The sequence below is a fragment of the Rosa rugosa genome, chromosome 7 (assembly GCF_958449725.1).
Source record: "Rosa rugosa chromosome 7, drRosRugo1.1, whole genome shotgun sequence".
NCBI lineage: Eukaryota > Viridiplantae > Streptophyta > Magnoliopsida > Rosales > Rosaceae > Rosa > Rosa rugosa.
The window spans coordinates 38,418,878-38,443,452 of NC_084826.1; the positions used below are offsets into that span (position 1 = coordinate 38,418,878).

A 24,575-nucleotide genomic window follows, 5' to 3' on the forward strand; every position below is an offset into this window, starting at 1 on the left:
TAGCTCTAGCTGCAGAGCGGTTGGTGTGCGGTTGTGACTCCGCTTCTTGCTCCAACATTAGTCGGGGCAGGGGAGGTGGGCCCATTCCTAATAGTTCTGGTGGGTTCAGCGGTACCTGCATCTGTATGATTGGTGCGGGTACCAACCCGCCGGTATTGGGTCGACTGCGTCTGGTGCTCCTCTATTGCTCGCTCTGCGCTGGGATAGCGTTTGCTTCCAGCGCCTTCTTCAGTTCATCGAATCTTGACATCAGCGTGGCCACTTGCTTTTGGGCCTTGACCTTTTCTCTGCGCTCCTTGTTTGCCTTGTGGAGGTCTGCCAGTGCCAGCTCATACAGAGTGGCAAGGTCCTGCACCGGTGGGCGACTGCTACTCGGCCGAGCCACCGCTGTAGTTTGAGTTCGCGGGACCTGGGGAGTAATCTGGGGTTCCACGCTAGGGTTGACCGGTGTGCTGAATAGTGCACGGTTAACGTTAACCGCTGGGTTAACGTTAGTCGTTGGGTTGGTGGGATGGGGGTTGGTGGATTGGTCGGCCTGCTCTTCAGCGTTTGCCCCGCTACCGTTAGACATGGCGATTGTTGTGGTGGGATGGCCTCTTGTTCAAGGATTCCCACAGACGGCGCCAATGTTAATGTCTAAGATTCAGTGGTGACTAAACCTTGGTTAACGCTGGTCCGATGGGCGGACTGCTACTTGTGATGTAATAGATACTTCCGCTACCTGTCAAGTAAAATACAACAGGCGTCAAAGGGGGACCGCGCTGGGCGGTCTTCTCTTCTCCGATGCCTAAGTTAGTCAATGTATTTGTGTTGACAGAATAACGGTAGGTAAGTAGTAAATGCGTATTTAATGAGGAGAGAGGAGAGAACCTTTTATAGGTGAGGAAGAGGCTGACCTCTTCCATGTTTTCGATGTGGGACTGATATGCTTCAGTTCCCAGCTTCTGGAGCTTCTGATACTATCTTGGCACGGCGCGTGGCGGCGCGTCAGTGGTGATCTTGGGGTGAGCCGGGGCTCAGGCGGCAGCCTGCTTGGCTGTGCTTCTGTAGGTCACACCGTTGGTGGTAGTTGGTACCGCTGGCGGTAGCATGAGCGTGTCTCATTCTAGCTAATTATGCTTGGCAAATGCTCATGTAAGTACAAAATCATTCCTAAAATTATTCTAATTTAATAGATGTTTTCTATAAGTTAATAAAGTTATTGTTTAAGGAAAACTGAATTGGGAAATAATTGAGTCGTGCTTTCATTGATAACAGGGGCCTCTTTATATAGAGGATTACAAGACGTAGAGATAGAATTGTACATGGAAACTTAATCATACATTGATTGGATATCTCCTAAGATTCTCCGAGAATATCTCTAATATAAACCCTATTTCAACTAGAGCAAGTAACCTCGAGTTTGGGTCAGACACATATTCTGGATTTACTTGAACATTTAGAGTAACTCCAACAGCTTCCCTATAATTTCTGTATAATAGGGAAGCAAAAGTCAAAGCTTTAGCATCTTTTTCTTCTCCAACTCCAACAGATTCTCTATTTTACAGCAATCTCTAAAATCTCCATATTCTTCCTTAAATTTTAGAGATTGCTGTAAATATAGAGAAATTGGTTTTCTCTTTCCTCACTTTCTCTAAAATAGAGATAATTATAGGGAATCTGTTGGAGCAAAAGAAGCTCATTTTTCCCTAAAGTAGAGAAAAATCAAATTATGGGGAAGCTGTTGGAGTTGCTCTTATGAATCTTTCTAAAGCAATTTTTTGATAATGCTTTTCTTCTTCAACACCAAAGCTTCTATGGTTATGGTTGTTATGGCTCTTGTATGTAATGTAATGTTTTTTATGAACGTGGTTCTTCTTCTTTAACATTAAGCTTTCTATGGTCAATGTATTTTCTTGTCGGCCCTATACGATTGTGATCATTTTGGTGTTCGATTTTTTTTCCCCTTCCATCCATGGATGGTAGCTCTTGTTTATTTTGATCTTCTTCTTTTTCTTCATTTTTTCTTTGTACATTTCGTTCTTAACTTACCTTTAACCTAGAAATGAAAACACACACACACACACACACAGATCTTATCCAGAGCGGAGCTCCGCTTTGAAATTAAAGTGTGGAGTTCGAGTTTAGGGTCACTTTTCGGTCGCATATCCACATCTCAACCGTTCAAGTTTTTAGGTACTAATGTATAGATCGTTTCTACCAATATTCAGCCAAATTGATGATCGTTAAGACATTGATAACTGTCTTAAAGCTAGTATGGTTCAGGTTGGACAGATTCAGTTTGTCCATTGGTTTAAGCGAGTTAGATACCTTAACGATCATCAATTTGGCTGAAGATTTACAGAGATGATCTATACATTAGTACCTAAAAACTGAACGGTCGAGATGTGGATATGCAACTGAAAAGTAACCCTAAACTCGAACTTTGCACTTTAATTTCAAAACGGAGCTCTGCTCTGGATAAAATCTCTGTGTGTGTGTATATATATATATTGTAGGTTGATAAACCATTATTGTAACCTTGTTCTAAGGTAAACATTACACAATTTTTGTGGTAGATGTATTAAGAGCTCAAAAATTCAGCATCTCAATGTACTTCATATATAGGTAATTTTTCTCACCATATGTATCTCAATTAATATTTATACCTTCAATAGAAGAAAACTAATTCGTAAATTTATATCTCTTACTTAGGTACATATCTCAATTATAGTAATCGAAGAACATTAATCCGTAAACATATATCTCTTACTTAAGTACATATCTCTTACTTATGATATACCTACAATAGAAGAAATCTAATCCGTAAATTTGTATCTCTTAAACTTAGGTACATATCTCGATTATAGAAATCAAATAACATTAATCCGTAATCATATATCTCTTACTTAGGTACGTATCTCTTACTTATAGTATACCTACACTAGAAGAAATCCTTAAATTTATATCTCTTACTTAGGTTATAAGTATCTTTTAGCTAGAATGTTTTGATGAACTTTTTTTTTGTACATTCCAGTTAGGTTGATTTCCCATCTTTATTTAGTAATTTTATAATACTAATTATATTTTGAATTATTTGCAGATTCATCATGAGTTCAAAATTCAAATTGTAAAAAAATGAATAAATTAATGCTTAAAAGCAATTAATTTGTTTCTATATTTAACTCAAGGGGCAAAATGGGCATGAAGGTATAATGACAAAAGTCAATGGACCTAGATTGATAAGAAAATTATCTATGGACTGCATCCATTATGAAGGAATGAAATTAGACTTATATTCAAAAACCTCATAATTTTATATGAGTGCTAGCTAACAGAATGTCATCCACATACAGTATAAGAAAAATGAAATTATTTCCAACTATCTTTAAAAATAAACACTCATCTACAACATTTTCCGTAAAACCAAAAGACGAAATCACTGAATCAAACTTCTTATACCATTGTCTAGAAGCTTGCTTAAGTCCATAAATTGATTTTTTAAGTCTGCATACATGATCTTCCTTTCCAGGTTTTACAAAGCCTTCAAGCTGCTTCATGTAGATTACTTCATCTAGTTCTCCATTTAAAAATGTTATTTTTACATCCATTTGATGTAGATCCATATTATAATGAGCTACAAGAGCCATTATAATTCTGAAGGAGTCTTTAGTGGAAACAGGAGAAAAAGTTTATGTATAATCTTGTTTTTGTGTAAAACCCTTAGCTACCAGCCTAGCTTTATGTCTTTCTATATTTCCATTTTCATCTCTTTTGGTCTTGAAGACCTACTTACAGCCTATAGCCTTGTGTTTTGGATCTGGTTTCACTAACTCCCACACTGAATTTTGACTCATGGAATCCATTTTCAGCTTCCATGGCCAACTGCCACTGCTGAGATTCAATGCTTTCAACAGCCTGTTTGAAGGTAGTTGGATCAGGATCCTCTGCAAGAATATCGTCAATTTCTTGCAGATACACAACATAATCACTGTTTTCACCAAAAGTGGGTTTTCTTTGTCACTGAGATCTCCTAGGTTGGGGGTTATTCAACTCAGGTTGTTCTAATCTTGGATTTTGATCTAAGTCCATGTCATGAAGCATTTCAGCTACTGGTTCAGCTAATGGCACATTTTGTGGTACTTCATCTACTGGATCAACTAGATTTTGATCAAAATTGTAGTTTATGTGGTTATAGGTTGGTTCTGCAGCAAGGGTAAGAAATTTTCTAAAATTTCATCATCTGCAATTTCTTCAAAATATGAAGACAGATCTTCAAAAAATGAATTACACACTACCTCATCTAGGAATTTTGCTTGATGTGTTTCAAAAATCCTAGGTGTGTGATGAGTTGCATAAAATTTAAAACCCTTAGATTTTTCACAGTATCCAATAAAATTGCAACTCACTGTTTTTGACTCTAGTTTCTGTGTTAATGCATTTGCTATTTTTGCCTCAGCTTTGCATCCCCACACATGGCAGTGATGCAAGCTTGGTTGTCTACCACACCAAGTCTCAAATGGTGTTTTCTCTACAGCTTTCTAGCTGCTCTATTGCAAATGTAATTTGCAGTTCTTAAGGCTTCACCCCACAAAAATTTTGGCAAAACAAAGGTGCACATCATGCTCCTCACCATGTTTAAGAAAGTTCTATTTTTTCTTTCTGCTACTCCATTCTGTTGAGGATTATATGGAGTAGTATACTGAGCTTTAATACCTTGTTCCTGAAGGTATAATGCAAAAGGACCCTTTTGTTGGCCTGCCTCAGTATACTTTCCATAGAGTTCCCCACCCCTATTAGATCTCACAATCTTAATTTTAGTTTCTTGATGCAGTTCCTCTTTAGTTTTAAAATTTTTAAAAGCTTGAAGGGCTTGTGATTTTTCTGATAATAAATAAATGTAACAATATCTATGTTAATGTTAGAAACCGATGGCTCTAATTAACGTTAAAGAAAGAGAGAGAAAGAAAATGAGACACGAGAAGTATAGTGGTTCGTCTCCCGCCTTAGCGGGAGACTACGTCCACTTAAATTTTTAACTATGTGTGTTGGGCCTTGCGGCCCAAGGGTATTACATGAGGGTGTAATGGGATGTTGAGTAAGTGGGAAGGAGTCTCCTTTTATAGGGGAGGGAGGCTCTTTCCTTTACATGTTTTCCAATGTGGGACAAGAAACCTCTATTCTAGTGTAGAAAGCTTATCATGGAGGCATCTTGGCAAGGCCGGGAAGGTGGCTTCCCGGTAAGCTCTTGGCTGCTTCCGACTACCACGGGGTAGCTTGAGTGTCGAGGTATGAGGTGTATATCGTGGTCGGGTCCCACTATGACTTGTGGGCCCACTAAGAGGGTGTTACTTATGCTTGTTGATGTAGCAAATCCTCCATATTGTTGGAGGTATGTACAAGTCCTCGAAGTCCCCAAGTAAGAGGAGCTTCTTGGTTGGGGAGTTATACACATGATGTCATCAAGCATAAGTAATGTCCGAGAGGCGCCTAGCCCCTACAAGTCCCCGAACTCCTCAAGCCAGAAAGGACTCTTTAACCTGCACAAGAAAGACAAAAGCGCGTACATGTAGAATGCTTGTTGTATTGGGCAACGTATGTGAGTTTCATTGATATGCATTGGCATATACGAATGTACGAGGTGCATGATACATGTTAATGTATATGTGTGAATGGCGCCGAGTACGATCGATTATGACGTATAAACTCGAGAACGCGTGTAACGTCCCGTATCTTAAATTACCAATTTACAAGTTAGTTGGACGGTAAACGACCGTTATTTCCACTTTTACTGTCGTTTAAGTACTTTTAGTGGCCCTAAAAATTGACTTTTTGATCGGGCCAAAATTTGAGAAAATTTCCTTCATGAAAGTTGTAGAGGACGTTAACCCGAGCGCGGGCATATGTGGTACGTAAAAATCGGAATTCATATGCGTAAGTTATGCCTTAAAATGTGGAAGTTACTGTTCACGGTAACTTTCTATATATATAGAAAGTTACCAGGGTAAGTTTCCATTTCGGGAAACCTACCCTCCTACCCCGATTTCTCTCTCTTCCTCTCTATTCTCCCCCGCATCGGCCTCTCTCCTTCTCCTTCATTTTTTGCCGCCGTCCGGCCACCTGGGGAAGAGTTGAAGGCCATCGCCGGCGCGCCTCCTTCTCCTCTACACGCTAGTACCCTTGAGTCACGGCGATTTGGCCGGAAAGGTGAGAATCGACGGCTTGAAGAAAACTGTAGCAGATTTGGATTTCCGGCAATATCTTCCGATTCCGGCCGTCTCCGACCACCAAACTGGCGTCGAAGGTGCGGTTTTTGCCAAGGATCATTTCCCCCCTAGCCTTGAGTCACGATTTGCAGTGTGGAGGTCGAATCGACGATTTCAAATTCTAGGGTTCTTGAGTTTTTCTGGAAAAACTTCATCAGCCGGTTTCGACTGTTTCAAGGTAAAATTGGATGATGTTGTAGTTAGGAAGTTGGTTGGGTTTGTTGAGTAGAAGCTACTGTCCAAATTTGGTGGCCATTGGAGGTGGTGGCCACCGGCGCGTGAGCCCCACGCGCCGCCACTGTGGGTGGCGCGTGGAGGCGTGTTGGGCTGTGTTTTAATTCCAGTTTTTAGCCCATTAAATCCTATAAATATTGTAGAGCTTGTATATGAAATTTGGTGAATTTTGGAGAAGCTTGGAATTAATTATGAATTTTTGAAGTTTAGGGTTTCGATTATCGAATTACGAGAATCCGGCCGTCGGATATCTCTCGGTTCTGCTTTGGAACCTTTAAATTAACGAATTGGTATTAATGGTATAATTTGGGCTGAATCCGAGGAGAATGGGAGATGTAAATTATGAGGAATTGAGTTTAGGAATTATATTAAATTGTTGAATAATTATTCACGGAATATAATCGTGTACAGGATGTCGTACCGAGCCCTGGCTCGATGAAGGAACTCGTATACGTGATCGTCGGAATAGTACTGTGAGTGGACTTTTGTTTTAAATAATGATGCATGCGTTTATTTCTTGAATTAATTCTTTATTTAATTATCGTATTACTTGTCAAGCGTATTATTTGTTTCCAGAATTTGATTATTGGTTTATCTCATGGATTGGCTTTCAATAATGATTTTCTGAGATGGATTATGATTTACCTCGGTCATGAATTTCGGATATTAATTCGTTATGCTCAGATTCGAGTTTGTGATTTATGTTGATTTCCGGAGTTTCATATTTAATTTCATTCATCGATTTGAGATTTCTGAAAGATTTTCGAATTGGGATTTCGATGGAATTATTTCTTATTTATTTTTTGAATATGAGTTTATTTTTGGTGTGGGACACGCCGTTAATTTATTGATCTTTCTTATTTATTTATCGACTTTCGGATTTTGGCATTGGGAATGCCTTGATGATGATTTTGGAATTGGTTTTGTTTCGAATTATGGAGATTATGATTTATTATTATTTCTCGCATTTTTGCTATTGATTTGAGATATTCTTGGCGTGTGGGACACGTCGTTGGAAATTCTTTTACGAGAGATGGGGGAAGCCTTATGTATTTTGGATTTACTGGATTTTCGGTTATGTTTCCCTGTGCCATACTGAGGGGTGATTTTATCATGCTAGCATTGATTTTCCGCCTTTGTGGCGCGGTGATGGGATCACCGTAGCCCTTCCGCCTTTGTGGCGCAGGTTACTGTCTCTGTGACAGTAATTCTGTAGCCCAGTATCCTATCGCTACACTTAGTGGCGTAAGGGTATATTACGGGAGTTATGGGAGTTCTTTAGCCTGGGAGGCTATCACCCAACCAAGCCTGAGTGGCTTATTCGTATGGCTATCATCTTCCCCTACTTATACTATTTTTGACTAGCGGGGACTAGTCTGAGTTTTCTTAACCAGCGGGGCTGGACTTATATTTTCGAGTATTGAAATTTCAATCTTTTACTCTGTTGTTGTGACTAGCGGGGCTAGTCGGTTTTCTAGAGTTCAACGTTTTTCGGATTATTTTCTTAAGTGTTCTATAAATGTTGCATGCATCCGGATTTTATATATCGAAAAATGTGGGAAAGTATGAAGTTTTATTCTGTTTTATTCATATTAAATTATTTATTTTTGTCCACTCACGCTAACGTTTTTATGTACTTTCCCCTGGGCCCTTCGGTTTCAAATGCCCAGTTTGCAGGCGAATTAGTGGAGGTCGGGCGTACATGACATTTGAGGCATAATTGTCACCACTTCCGCATTGTAGGATCCCTTGATCATTTACTCTACTTTTTTATTTCCTTGTGAATTAGTATTGCTCTGATAACCTTTGGGATTTGTATTGTTAAGTTGAGTTTTGTGTTTTGCGAGTTGGGGAATGTTGATTTGGGGAGCAGGGTGGCTCCAGGAGCATAAGGATGGGTGATTTAGAAGTGTGAATTCTCTTTCTACAGGTTTTGGGTTGTCCATTTTAGGGGAAGTTCCGCCAAATTTTTGGTAGAATTTCTTCTAAGGTGGGCCCCGCAGGGCCACTTCGGATTTCAGGGTGAAATTCGGGGCGGGTCTTGTCAACGCGTATGGTTGTGTGAACACATCACGAATAAGCATATGAATTGCATATGATGCGCGTGGTGCTCGCAAGAAAACGAATGAGTCGAGTTGACGAGGTTACGCTCGGTGTAAGTTGCATGAGTGCCATAAAGGCAACCGTTTGTAATTCGTGAACGATGAATATGCGAACGCTTGTGTTTGTTTGGTTGTCGCTCGTATTAATGGAAGGCGAAAAGAATTCGATTTGTTGCAAATGACAAATGGTAGAAGAATTCAATATTCCATTAATGTGTATTATGTCTGGAAGTCGTGAGTGTGAAGCTCAGGATTGCCTGGAAGGCAAAAGCGTGAAAGCTCGAGGGTGCCGGGGAGGCGTGAGCATGAAAACTCGGGGATGTCGGGAAGGCATGAGCGTGAGAGCTCAGGGATGCCATGATGCATTAACAGGTAACTCGAAGTTGATGCCCTGAGGCATGAGCGTAACCGTTGCTAACTATGCTGGGCTGTATGTGCAAGTCCCCGAAGTCCCCAGTCAAGGAGGGCTTTCTTGCGAGGTTGATACCAAAGCGTAGCTTTGTGCCGTATATCGAGCATAATTAGTACAAGTGCGTCGTCCATCTAGAATTTGTCGGAGCGAACACTTATGCCCTTTTGGGTGGTCCCCTACTAGGCCCTCCAAGGAGTCCCCCACCCCTGGCTATAGACCTCCGAATGGTCAGAAAATTGTTTGATGAGGGGAGCTGCGTTAAAGCAGTGGGCGTTAGGTAGCGAACCTAATCTTTGATACCTAAGTGTCGGGGGTTAACTACAAAAATCAATGGCTGTCGTGGGCTGCGTTAACCGGTCCCTTTACTCTTTCCCGGAGGAGAAAAGCTTGACTGCAATGCCACGTAGCGGTCATTATCATTATGAGGCGTTGCCTTACCTCTTGGCGGTTGGTTGTGGACCATAGACTCGTGGAGTCTAGACCTGTTTAGGTCTTTTTCCCGTAGGGAGAGTTTGACAAAATATGGTGCCCGGAGGCTAGCCAATATATTTACACATAGAGTACATGTAAATATTGCTAATTGTATGGGCAACAAAATAGCAAGTGATATTTATGTGGATCTTATGACCATGTAACATGCACAATAGATAGTGACAAGTGTGATTGGTGTCCAAATAAAATTTTGGGGGTAGCTCTCGATGAAAGCTATGAAGCATTGTGAACCTAGAGCTTAACTAAAGCATGTTGGATATGTTTGAGCGAGTTAGGTTGTGTTCGAGCAAGTTGGGTGTAGTTGAGCGGGTAGGCGCTGTGTGAGCATGTGGGGCGTGGCCCAAGCAAGTCATGGCCATGCTCGATACCCAAGCAAGTCGTTATCCGAGCATGTTTAATTAAGTCATAAGTGTCACAAGCATCTAGATATGGCATAGTTTGTTTAAGTGAGTGTCACATGTTTATTTCATTAGATTGTAATTAAATAGAAACATGGCATTGGCATGGCACTAGCTCAAATTGAAAGAGCGTAAAAAAATGAAGATATAGTTACTTATCTTATGCCGATTTGGAGTGAGTTTGAGTTGGAATTGATATAAGTACCCAAATCATGTTGGAGTTGTCCAAGCATGACACTCCATTGCTTTGGCGGATAAAGTGTTCCGATAATGTACGTCCACTCGTAGTTGCGGTTGAATGCTCGATAGAAATAGTTAAATTTCCTTGAAACAAAATAGATGATTAATATGTGGATTTGTAAAATCAACATCAATAATTTGCATATATACCTTGATAAAATTGTAAGCAAAGTGTATAAGCAAATGTAGTAGTTGATGACAAATGACTTGCGTGCATATCAATTTGAGTGTCAAATTTGTGGGGAACGAAACCCATTACGTGCAACGATGGAACATAGCCATGACGGTATCATTTATATGTAAATGCACTAGTCAAATGGCACAAGTGAGATAATCACTTTAAAATATGCATGCAGCAGCCTATACATGTGTGAATACGTTCCTGCCCATAACATATATATGTTTAGAAGCATGAGCTCAATTAACTGTATGCTTATGTGTCAATAGGTCATGCTCCATGAAGTAGAGACCTGAGGCCATATATGCAAAAGAGCATTTATGAAGCGACATGAATTGACCATGCATAAATAATTATATGTGCTTTGCGTTTGACCATGCTGTTGATGCGGTGTCCTTGATCATGAACCGATAGTGTATCATGTTTATAAGTGATAGATATATACATGACATGAGGATATGAAAGAAGCAAAGAAAGCATGCCTAGCAGGTCATTGCCTAAAGGCATTGGACACGTGGTGTCTGGAGCTTCATATATATCTCAATAACAAGATAAATTAAGAGGTGTGCTTACATAAGTATTTGCCAAGCATAATTAGCTGTAATGAGCCACGCTCATACCACCGCTAGCGGTACCAACAACCACCAACGGTGTGACCTACGGAAACACAGCCAAGCAGGCTATCACCTGAGCCCCGGCTCACCCCCAGATCACCGCTGACGCGCTGCCACGCGCCGCGCCAAGATAGCCTCACTGAAGCATCAGAAGCTGGGAACTGAAGCATATCAGTCCCAGATCAAAAACAAGGAAGAGACCAGTCTCTTCCCCACCTATAAAAGGTCCACTCCTCTCTCCTCATTAATTACGCATTTACTACGTACCTACTGTTATTCTGTCAACATAAATACATTGACTAACTTAGGCATCGGAGAAGAGAAGACCGCTCAACGCGGTCTCCCTCTGACGCCCTTTGTATTTTACTTGACAGATAGCGGAAACTCTGAGAACACCACAACTAGCGGTCCGCCCACCAAACTAGCGTTAACCGAGATTTAGGCTACCGCCCAATCTTCGACATTAACATTGGCGCCGTCTGTGGGAACCCTTGAACAAAAGGCCATCCCACCACAATCACCATGACTAAAGGTAGTGGGGGAAACGCTAAAGAGCAGGCGGACCAATCTGCCAACCCCCATCCCACCAACCCCGCGACTAACGTTAACCCAGCGGGTAACGTTAACCGCGCATTATTCAACACTCCGGTCAACCCTAGCGTGGAACCCCAAGATACTCCCCAGGTCCCGCTGACTCAAACTGCAGCGGAGGCCCGACCAAGCAGCAGTCGCCGACCAGGCCAGGACCTCGCCGCTATGTATGAACTGGCATTGGCGGACCTCCACAAGGCAAACATGGAGCACGAGCAGGAGCGCAGGGAAAAGGTCGAGGACCAAAAGCAAGTGGCCACACTGATGTCAAGATTCGATGAATTGAAGAAGGCGCTGGAGGAAAACGCTAACCCAACGCAGAGCGAGCAATCGCAAAGTACCAGGCGTAGTCGACCCACCGCCGGTAGATTGGTCCCGCACCAATCATATAGATGCAGGTACCGCTGAACCCATTAGAGTTACTGGGAATGGGTCCACCTCCCCCACCCCGACTAATGATAGAACAAGAGGCAGAGTAACAGCCGCACACCAACCGCTCCGCAGCTAGGGCTAGAACTGAAGGTAATCCACCTGCCCCCAGGCGGGAGCTGGCGCAGCGGAACCTCCAAGCGGGGCCCGCTGGCGACGCAACCGCCCTAATCCTGGAAAGGATGCAGCAATTAGAACAAAGGCTAATCCGGGCAGAGGCAGGCGCCCCAGCGCCAATACCAAATCCGCTCTTTGCGTCCAGGCTAGGGCCATTCACCGCCAGGATCCTGCAGGTCGTCCGACCAGCACATGCAAAGACCCCAAAGATGCCACAATACAGCTGCATGACTGACCCCTTCGTCCATATGGACACCTTCAAAAAAGTCACTAACAACAAGGAATTTGATGACGCCAGCCTCTGCCACTTGTTCAGCGAAACATTAGATCGTGAGGAAATGAGTTGGTTCTTTGAGTGCCCATTGGGATCCATCGACTCATTCCACGCACTATTAAACGCTTTCCTATCACGGTTCATCCTGTTGGCCGCCGGACATCACAACACAAGTCAGTTGTTCAACGTCAAGCAGGGCGCAGAGGAAACATTGAAGGCATTTGTCACCAGGTGGCGAGCGGCGGCATCTCAGTGCCGCGATCTTGATAAAACAATGGCGATGGCAGCCTTTAAGCAAGGATTCATAAAGGGACCATTTCTCTATCATCTCAATTACAATCATCCAAACGCCGCGTATGACCACGTCATGAGCGAGGTAGTCATCCACGCGCAGGCGAAGTTTATCACATACAGAGAAACCCCACCACCACCGCCAACGCCAGCAAAGTCCACTCAACCCTCATCCAGCCAGCAGGAGACCGCTAACAAAACCTCTGTTACGCCGCCAGAGAGAGTGGCAACAAGGCAACTACCAGCGCAAGCGGTAAAAGGACCAGCATTACCACAAGGGCAACCGCTCATCCCACGGGGATAACCGTAACAAACAGACGGAGTCCTCCCAGCGGTAGGCAGTGTTTACAGTGAAGGAATGGATGGATTTCAAAACTTTTTAATTAGTGCGGAATAAGTTTAACAATTAAACTACTAACTAAACATAAAATCCATTCCTTTAACCCATGATCTTGGCTTATTGTGATATGTATATAAACATAGCATGCATAGTAGGAAGAACAAAGAGGGAGTTTATGTTCTACTCACCCTTGGAGCGTGATTTTAATCCGATCCAAGTGAACCACCAAAGTTCCTCTCCTTGATCTCTCCTTGTGTGTGTTTCCTCCACCTTGAAGCACCTTGAATTATGAACTCCTTCTTGTACTCCTTCTTGTGCTTGTAATCTCCTCCTTGATGTAACAAGTAAAGCCACAAAAATATATGGCCTCTAAGGATCTTCAGCAAGTGAATCAAGAGATGAAGAAAGATGAAAGAAAAGAAGAAATTATGCAAGTGTTCTTCTTTCCTTTAATTTCTGAAAAAATGGACCAAGAGAGAACTCTTTTTCTCTCTCTACAATCTGAAAATAATGGTGTAGAGATGCTACCATTATGATGTCTATGCTTTCACTTTTATATAATAGGAAATAACTCCAATTACTAAAAGAAAATATTGACTTTCATAAAGCCAATATTTTGGCTGGTCCATACATGTTATTGGGCACTAAAAATGTGTCTTGGGCTTTCATTTAAATCTCATTTAGTGAAGCCCAAGTCCACACCAAAAACCCGACAATCGTTTAGGCTCAATAGGTTCGGTTTTACCCGAAAATTCTAATTATGTCCAAATAATAAATCTAATTAATTATTTGGTCATAACCAACTCTTGTTTAATCTTCTTCATATACAATCTCAAGGATCCACTTATATGGTGTGCGATCTCTTAGGTTCTAATTAACAAGGCAGTGAAGTTTATAGAAACCATTCTATTTTGTTTACGAATCAAAAACTCCATTTTTGATTCTCCCTTGTTATTAGGATAATAAATGTTTATTAATCCTCGGGGACTTCACAAGTCATGAGTGACGTCTTGCAACATATCATGACTACCCTAGTTAATGTAGAATGACAAAGAACCTATTCAATTGGAATTACAATACAATACGGTCCTTCTCTAACACGATGTTCTAAATCACATCATCGGGGTATGGAATTGATATGTCAATCCCCTAATGTGATTTTCATTCTTATGTGATTCCTAGAATGTGATTAAAAACTCCTTTTTAAATCTCATTCAATGCTTTGGCCAAAGACTCATTGAATCACATCTTTGAACATACACCTTATTTACTTAAGGATAGAGATTCCTTGTTGTACACTCACATGTCTCCATGACCGAATTGATTATACCAATGAATGCATCTATTATATCCATTAAGGGACACAATATTATTGCATCATCAAGAGATAATCCATTCACTCATAAGACAACTATGGTGTCTCAGGTCAAAGGACTAATTTGTATTATTGCAATTTAGAGTTCAAGTTTGACATGTAAGTAAGACTCCATACAAGAACTCTAATGATCGCGTTCAGTGTACCCTTTAAGTTAAGAGCACCCACATACTTGTATTAGTGTCTCTACACAAATGACAAGAGACATATCATCCTCCATATTGAGCATACAAAGTATGTGCTAGTCTTTCCGGATTATCAATGTCCAAGTGATAATCCTATGACTAGGAACCTTTTAGGATAAGAGTGTGAAAGAGTAAAGGTCTCACACATCTAACTCTTTAGATTACTTTCTCTTTAACTCATATTCCTTGGACCTTGTTCAATCAAATATTAAATATAAGCAATGAACAATAAACTTGCCCTTTTGATTAATAATAATTACAATAATAATTACATCAAAATGATTGTTTTAGGACACAATTCCTTCATACAGTCCTCACAGCCTCGTATGAAGAGATATACGACCAGTGCAAAGACCAGATCCCACCGGCACCCCCAAGAAAGTACCTAAGGGTGGAAAAACCAAGAAACACCGGCAAATGGTGCAAATACCACGAAGACAGCGGTCACAACACCAACAACTGCAATGCTCTCAAAACGGCAATTGAGACTTTGTATCGTGATGGTAAGTTGGAACAGTTCAGGGTGCGTCAACCGCCACCTGTGGTCGCCAACATCGAGCCCATGCGCCGCATTAACACCATCGACGGCGGTGCTCCGATCACCAACATGTCTCACAGGGCAAGAAAGCGCTATGCACGCGCTAACCACCCCAAAGAAATTTGCAACATCTGCTATGAGAGATCCGCTAAACTCCCAAAGTCTGCTTGGGAACCCATTACCTTCTCAGAGGAAGAAGAGCACGGAGTACATCTGTCCCACGACGATCCATTCTTGATCGACGCCATGCTCAATAAATGGTCTGTGGGAAGGGTCCTCGTTGACAGCGGATCCGCTGTCAATGTCATCTTCAATGGCTGCTATAACCAACTCCAGCGGAATAGGAAATTACTCCAAGATCACGAGCCCTTGCTCAATTTCTCCGGTAACGTCACACAACCACTAGGTTCTGATTACATGCGCCTAGTCATCGGTGCTAGCCCATGCACAGCGGAGATACATACAGAGTTCATCGTTGTCGACTGCTTCAGTTCATATAATGCCATCATTGGTCGACCGGCGCTCAACAAACTAAAGTGCATCATAACCGGGTATATGCTTCTCATGAAGTTCCCTACACCCAACAGAACAAGCTGTGTGAAGGGAAGTCAACAGCTAGCACGAGAGTGTTACTCAACAACTGTGGCACGGTCAATGCACCGCCATGAGATCCCAATGGTGCGAAACCATGTGCCGTTGACGGATGCAATTGAAGATCCTAGGGACGACGAGGACAAATATGTAAAAAAGGAACCTGTTGACCCAGAAACATCCTTGAAGGTTATCGGCATCTCCGACGAGCACCCTGAGCGGACAGTCTGCATCGGCGCTCAGCTAGCCCCAGAGATAGCGGCATAACTCACTCAGTTTCTACGAGACAACGCCGCCGTCTTTGCATGGTCTTACGCTGATATGTCGGGCATCTCCCCTAAGATCATCAAGCACAAGTTGAGCATAAAACCGTCTTTCTATCCTATCAAGCAGAGGCGAAGGGCCTTTGACGGGGAAAGATATCGTGCAATTTGGGAGGAAGTCGCCAAACTCCAGGGCATCGGGTTCATCCGCCAGGTAAATTATCCCCAGTGGATTTCCAACTTGGTCATGGTCAAGAAACCTAGCGGAAAGTGGCGGATGTGTGTAGACTTCAAGGGTCTCAACAAGGCATGCCCCAAAGATAGCTTCCCGCTACCCCGCATCAACCAACTGGTTGATGCTACAGCAGGACATGAGTTGCTCAGCATGATGGACGCCTTCTCAAGATACAATCAAATCAAAATGCACCCCAGCGACCAAGAATGCACCACCTTCACAACCGACAAGGGCCTATACTGCTACAAGTCATGCCCTTCGGATTGAAGAACGCTGGGGCAACATACCAGCGGTTAATGAACGCCATGTTTGCGGAACACCTTGGCAAAATAATAGAGGTCTACGTGGACGACATGCTAGTCAAGAGCATCAAGGCCAGCAGACACGTGGCAAACCTCCGAATCATATTCGCCATTCTCTTCGCCTATGGTATGCGCCTCAACCCAGAAAAATGTTTCTTTGGCGTCACCGCTAGCAAATTTCTGGGTTACATCGTCAGCGAACGAGGCATAGAGGCCAACCTTGACAAAGTGCAAGCCATACTCAACATGAAGTCTCCAGTGTGGAAAGTACACGTTCAGAGCCTCCAGGGCAAGCTAACCACCCTTTCTCGGTTCATCTCCAGGCTCACCGACATATGTCTCCCATTTTTCAAGGTTCTGAAGAGGACCCACAAGAAAGTAATTGACTGGACCCCAGACTGTGAAGCGGCGTTCTAGAGCTTGAAGGAATACTTGGCGGCAGTCCCACTTCTCTCCATTCCTTTACAGGGTGAGGTACTCTACATCTATTTAGCGGTATCCCCATCAGCGGTAAGCTTCGCCATTGTACGACGAGAAGAATAGGAGGAGTTCCCAGTATTCTATGCCGGTAGAGGCATGAATGGGGCGGAGACAAGATACACCCCCTTGGAGCAGCTCGCTCTTGCACTAATTGTCACCGCTAGACGTCTCCACCAATATCTTCAAGCTCATACAATCCATGTCTTGACAAACCAACTGCTGAAACAGGTAATGCAGAACCCTGAACATTCCGGGTGCCTCAGCAAATGGGCCATTGAACTCAGCGAGTTCGACATTATCTACAAGCCAAGAACCGCTATGAAAGGCCAAGCGGTCGCGGACTTCATCGCCGAGCTCACTGAATGTCAGGATGAACCCAACCTCAGGGCAGAAGAAGCCAACACGGCAATAGTAACCGCTGAGGAGCCAGAGCCCAAACAGCAGTCAGACTGGAATCTCCATGTCGATGGTTTCGCCTGCGCCAAGGCATGTGGCGCCTGCGTTATACTGACAGGTCCAGGAGGATTGAACGTGGAGTACGCGCTGAAATTCAATTTCACAGCCTCAAACAACATGGCGGAGTATGAAGCGCTCATTGCAGGCTTACTCCTTGCCATCGACTCCGGTGGTGACAGCGTCAACATATTCAGCGATTCCCAGCTAGTCGTCAATCAGGTCAACGACAGCTTCTATGCCAAAGACAAACAGTTAGCGGCATACTTGGGATACGTCAAGACGCTCCTCAGGAAATTCAAATTTCACACCATCACGCAGATCCCCAGAGAAAAGAACGCCAAGGCTGATTCACTGGCAAGACTAGCAACTGCTCAACCACACCAAAGTCCAGCGGACACAAGGGTGGAATGCCTTGACAAGCCAAGCATCACCAAAACCCTAGCGGAAATCTTCAACATTGAGGTCAATCCCAACTGGATGGACGAAATGATCGAATACAAGCGTAGTGGAACGCTGCCAACCGACAAGGTCGAGGCAAGGCAACTTAAGCGGAGAGCAACCCGCTATAATATCCCGAATGGCAAACTTTACCGCCAAGGGTTCACCATCCCAACCTCCGGTGTCTGACCCCAGATGAGGGAAAGGGCGTTCTGGCAATGATACACGCCGGGGAATGTGGAAACCACTCCGGCGCCAGATCTCTGGCCAATTGCACAATGCGACAAGGGTACTTCTGGCCCACACTCGGCGACGACGCCAGAAAGGTTTCCAGATCCTACCACAAGTGTCAACAATACGCTGACCTCCCCCATGCCCTGGCGGAGCCCCTTTCGATAATCATCGGCCCATGGATTCACTCCATGTGGGGCCTGGACCTACTTGGCAAGTTCCCAACCGCTAGAGGACAGTTCAAATACATCATTGTTACCATAGACTACAACAAAAATGGATAGAAGCAGAGCCGCTGACAGCAATAACTATCGCCAAGGTAACTCAATTCCTCTGGAAGAACATCTACTGCCGCTACGGCGTCCCCCATACCATCATCACAGACAACGGAACACAGTTCAACAACAAAGAGCTCATATCTTTCACCACTAACCTGGGCACCAAGATGAGCTTTGCATCTGTCGCTCGCCCCCAAACCAACGGCCAAGTCGAAGAGGCAAACAAGATAATCAAGAAGCTGCTAAAAAAGAAGCTCGACGATGCCAAGGGTTTATGGGCGGAGAAGCTCTCGGAAGTTCTGTGGGCCATCAGAACTACCCCAACATCAGCTACCGGTGAAACACCATTCTATATGATGTTTGGGACTGAGGCCGTCCTACCCATCGAGGTCACCCAGCCTACCGCTAGGGTCGAGGGCTACTGTTCCGAGACCAACGGCGAGGGCATCAGCCTCGACAAGGATCTCCTCGAGGAAAAGCACCACAAGGCCCATCTGCATAACTTGCAAAACAAACAGCAGGTATCACGTTTCTATAATGCCAGAGTCAAAGCCCGGAACCTCCAACTTGGGGACTGGGTCATGAAGGAGGTCATTCCCCTGCCAACGGCACACCGTCCTACTTGGGAAGGACCATACAAAATAGTGGAAGTCGTCAGCCCCGACACCTTCTACTTAATGGACAAGGATGGCATCACAACGACCCATCCTTGGAATACCGAACACCTTCGGTATTATTACAAATAGTCATGCCGCTGCCCAAGAGCATCATGTGCAATATTTAGCTAAGGGAAGCTACCCATGCCAACAGGTACAACCCCACTTTTGTAAAACGTTGATCTATCAGCTATCAATGAAACGAAGAATTATTCAAACCATTGTTCTCCACAGCACAAAAGTTAACTGGCAACGCCAACAACATTCAGCGGACCACGTCCGCCACGTTGTGCAATTGGAACAATCTTAATTCCTTTAATGTTTCATTGATTAACAAAAGCATAAGTCAAAGTTCTATCGGCATCCAAACATTCAAACAACGCTAACATATTATCAGCGGAAACCACACGGATAATTTCAACATAAAAGGCATTTCATTATAAATATAGGTTGGGACTCCCCAACCAAAAATTTGTCCAAGTACAAACAAAAAAAAGTAGGGCAGCGTCTTCATGGGTTGTTGGAAGCACCAGTCACGCCTTCAGCGCCAACCTGGGTAGTTTGGGCGATCGAGCGGCTTGTTTGATCGGACCCCGGAGCAGTGGGACTCGGCGTCACCATCGTGCCGTCCTCCCGCGTATGGGCGGCCAAAAACTCGGCGCGGGAGACGTCTGAGGGAGTGGGCAACGGTGTCCACTGGGAATCATCCGCCACACGCTGGCCACTCTCACCCCTGCCAGACCTCACACCCTCAGGTTGGCTGACAACTGGCTCGCTTGCTGGCGGTTCCCTCTTATCAGAAGACCTAGGCCGAGGCACCTTGCTCCAGTCGATGACGCCCTTCTTATCCAGCATGTCGAAGTTGGCAGCAGCGCCAGCCTTCGCCTCCTCCGTCAAAGTGTGCTTGAACTCCGGAGACTGCTTGTAAGCCTCAACAGCGGCGACATCTGCCTGACTCCTCGCAGCCCCCAGTTGGGCAACCTCAGCCTCCAGCTTCTTCAGTTTAGCGGTTTTCGCGGCAGACTCCCTCTGAAGGGTCTCACAACGCCTACCCTTCGCCGCCGCCTGCTCTTGCAGCAAAGCCATGTCTTGATCCAGCTTGATCACTTTATTGTTCCGCTCCAAGTCCCGCTCGATGGCAACATCCAGCTTGCCCCGCACGTCCACCAGGTCACACTCCGCCTTGGACAGTTGGCGCTAGGTGTCCGCCAGGCTCTTGGATGTCTCCTCCAACTCCTTTTGGAGGCCCTCAACTTCCTCCCTCAGCTGCACCTCAGCGGGAGACCACTTCGATGCCGCCATGAACAACTCGTGGAGCCCGACAGACAGGTGCCCAAAGGCCAAGCTGAACGGCGACTGTTGGAGGGCCGTCGGGCGTACCATCCCATCCATCCCACCTAACCCAAGCAGTTCACAAAGGTGGAACAGAAACTCCCGCTCGGGATCGGTCAGAAACTCTGCATAAGCAGCAAACGAGTCTAGACCGCTGGGCGGCACTTCCCCATCGACGGCCACAGTAACCGGCTGCGATGCCTGTTTTGCCCTCTTCTGTTGGAGGGCCCTGATGGTCTCCGCATCATCTTCCTCATCACCCTCACTGACGTCGTTTTGCCGTCTATTCCTCAGAGGAGGCCTCTGTGTGATAAATGTCGCGGTAGGCCTTGGAGGCGCCTGCGGCTCCAACCCCGCAATGGTAACGGCCTCCTTCATCGGCACCGCCCTCTCCCTCTGGGGCCCACGCCGATTGGCTGGCACTCTCTCCTTCGCTTTCTCGGGAATAACATTGATCCTACTCCCGCTAGCAGTCCCACGCTCAGCGCGAGACTCAGCCTGCACCACGGTCTGACCACCGCCGGCAAGATGGGAGTGGTGCGGCATCGGCATCACCACCTCCGTCTCTGATTGACTCAGCGCCTGGGTCTGGGGGTCAACGACAGTCGTCTTGGCGCTCAGCCCAGCGGCATACATGCCCTTAAGAAAGTTATCAAGTTCTGCACGATCCATGGCCTTATGAAACGTGTCGCGGCTGGCTTTGTTACCGGGAACGGGATCTGAATGAACAAACACACAACACAGCTTAGCGTGGAACAGTTTAAAAAAAAAAATAAAAAAAATAAGAGCACAAGTTGGCGGCAGACACTCACCAAGGGCGCGAGTCAATTTCAAATCGACCAACAGCTCCCAACCAGTGAACAGGCGAAGATCAAGAAGGTTGCGATTCTTCCAACACCCCGTAATCCTTGCAATACGACACCGCTGGTCACAAGTCAATGTGAACCGCAATCCCACTGCACAAAGAAGAAAACTGAGACGATATAAAAAAAAGAGGGGGGGGGGGGGAAGGTATTTATAAAGATAACCGCCAAAATGGCTCAGCGGAGACTAGCGACAACCTCGGATAGGTTGGAATTCCAATTTAATCCTAAACGATGGGGTTTGTGTGTTCTCCCCTACATCGTACTCCCACCCTGTGGTCACCATGCAGAAGCTCAACCGCCAGGGGGACATCAAATCCTTCAGATTCTCGATCAACTTAGGCGCCGCCTGGCGACGCGTGAGATTCACCTGGCCGCTACAGCCCTGGCGACTCAAGTAAACCAGCTCGTAAAAGTGCAGCACCTCCGCCACGGTCGGACCTTCGCAGCCGGACAACCGCCAGAGTGAGTTGAGCGCCATCAACAATCTCCACATATTAGGGCAAGGTCGAACTCGCATACCAAAATCTGAAGATTTAGTAGTAGCGGAAACGTCACCCCTGGTGGAAGATAGCTTTGTGAACGGCGGCATACCCCGCTGGCAGAATTGATGCTCTCTCGTCCCTCGTCGGTGGACTCAACTTCACCACGCGAGGAAGGCGAAACGCCCTCTTCAGACTGACAGGACCCACCCTGGATTTCACCTTGAAATCCGAAGTGGCCATGCGGGGCCCACCTTATAAGAAATTCTACCAAAAATTTGGCGAAACTTCCCCTAAAATGGGCTACCCAAAACCTGTAGAAAGCATTTACACTTCTAAATCAAATCATCCTTATACATCTGGAGCCACCCTGCTCCCCAACTCAACACCAATCTCCAATTCACAAAACACAAACCTCAACTTGAAAAACATAAATCCCATAGGTAATCAGAGCAATTCTAATAGAAAGGTAAATAAGGACAACCTAACTCAAAGGCAACCGCGGAAGCCATGCTGTTGACTATGCCTCAACTCCAATGTACGCCCGACCTCAACTAATTTCGCCTGCAAACTGGGCATTTGAAACCGAAGGGCCCAGGGGGAAGTAATTGAAAAACACGTTAGCGTGAGTGGACAAAAATAAATAATTTAATATGAATAAAACAAAATAAAACTTCATACTTTCCCACATTTTTCGATATATATAAAATCCGGATGCATGCAACATTTATAAAACACTTACGAAAATAATCCGAAAAACGTTGAACTCCAGAAAACCGACTAGCCCCGCTAGTCACAACAACAGAGTAAAAGATTGAAATTTCAATACTTGAAAATATAAGTCCAGCCCCGCTGGTTAAGAAAACTCAGACTAGTCCCCGCTAGTCAAAAATAGTATAAGTAGGGGAAGATGATAGCCATACGAATAAGCCACTCAGGCTTGGGTGATAGCCTCCCAGGCTAAAGAACTCCCATAACTCCCGTAATATACCCTTACGCCACTAAGTGTAGCGATAGGATACTGGGCTACAGAATTACTATCACAGAGACAGTAACCTGCGCCACAAAGGCGGAAGGGCTACGGTGATCCCATCACCGCGCCACAAAGGCGGAAAATCAATGCTAGCATGATAAAATCACCCCTCAGTATGGCACAGGGAAACATAACCGAAAATCCAGTAAATCCAAAATACATAAGGCTTCCCCCAACTCTCGTAAAAGAATTTCCAACGACGTGTCCCACACGCCAAAAGTATCTCAAATCAATGGCAGAAAGGCGAGATCAAACAAAATCACAATTCTCAAACCGAAATCATTACTAAGGCATTCCCAATGCCAAAACCAAAGATCGAATAAATAAACAAGAAATAATTCCATCGAAATCCCATTTAGAAAATCTTTCAGAAATCTCAAATCGATGAATGAAATTAAATATGGAACTCCGGAAATCAACATAAATCACAAACTCGAATCTGAGCATAACGAATTAATATCCGAAATTCATGACCGAGGTAAATCATAATCCATCTCAGAAAATCATTATTGAAAGCAAATCCATGAGATAAACCAATAATCAAATTCCGGAAACAAATAATATGCTTGAAAAGTAATATGATAATTAAATAAAGAATTAATTCAAGAAATAAACGCATGCATCATTATTTAAAACAAAAGTCCACTCACAGGTGAGTCTCGCAGCTAATCCTGCTGCCTACCCGTATCCCCTCGCTCAAGGGATCAATACGTCCTGTAGCGAATGGACAGGATATAATTAACCATAGTAAGGAAATAATCTCAAAATCAAAACTCATTCCCTATGGAGTTAGTATTCGTTACTCATAAATTCTTATAAAATCCCACACTTCAATTTGGGATTAAATTCTTGAATACGGAAATTCCTTAACAATTCGACATCCTCACTAAATCTTAAATCATCGCAAGGATTGATTCGATAACTTAGTCAATTTAATTTCAATTCCTTAACCATAAATAACCACCAAATTATAACACAACTCCTTTTCCAAAATTTCCACATTCTTTCATAATTTTCCTTTTCAATCCACAATCACTTTTCCAACTTTCCAACACATTAATTCAATACTAAACTATAACCAAGAGCATTTTAACCCACAATATTCAAAACAACCTTTACCAACATCAAATTTCCAAGAAACCTCAAACCAAACAACCTCAAGCCTAAAACAAGTTCAAAATAATCTCAACAACACACCCATCAACTTCCATACCTGCAACAACAACCAAAATCAAGCAGAAAAGGCCAGAGAAATCAAACAAAAACCAAGAACTCGACAGTTACTGTTCACAGTACTGTTCACACGCTCAAACACCTTCAAATCTTCCTCCATAGATTAAAACAAGCTGCAACAAGGTTAGGAACACGTTCAGCACCTCACCAACAACCAAAACCCTCAAGGAATCCGGCCGGAAACCGGAGAACAAAGCAAAACCCGATTTTCCCTTTTTTTGAAATCCCTCACCAATTTCTTCTCAAATCAAGGCTACCCAAATCAGAAATCTTACCTTAGATGCAAGAGGAGGAAGAGAGGATCCTCTAATGGCCGGTGGTGCGGACGGTGGCGGTGATTTCGCCGGAAATGGGTTCCGGTTTCGCAGCAAGGAAAGGAAAGAAAGAAGAGAAAAAAAAAAGAAGAAAGAAGGAGGGGGGGCTGGAATCGGGTTCTCCCGATTTCACTCTCTCTCTCTCTCCTTTTTTACCCACTTTCCTTTAAAATAATAGGAAAATAATAACCATAATAGTAAATTTCCATTTTTGGTCATAACTTTTCCGTAGAAACTCCGATTTAAAAAACTACGTGTCCACGAACTCGATTTTTCATATTCTACGACATTCTCAAGGAAATTTCCTAATTTACCGGACTAAAGAAAAAGTCA

General features: G+C 44.1%; 1 long non-coding RNA gene across 1 annotated transcript; it reads right to left on the reverse strand.

The window, feature by feature from the left end:
- Positions 1 to 22,061: 22,061 nt before the first annotated feature.
- On the reverse strand, positions 22,062 to 24,338 carry LOC133723948 (uncharacterized). The gene is made up of 4 exons (XR_009853359.1): positions 24,204 to 24,338; positions 23,909 to 24,041; positions 23,346 to 23,409; positions 22,062 to 22,233 (listed from the first exon to the last, which is right to left on the reverse strand). It is a non-coding gene; the product is annotated as an uncharacterized LOC133723948 (long non-coding RNA).
- Positions 24,339 to 24,575: the final 237 nt, after the last annotated feature.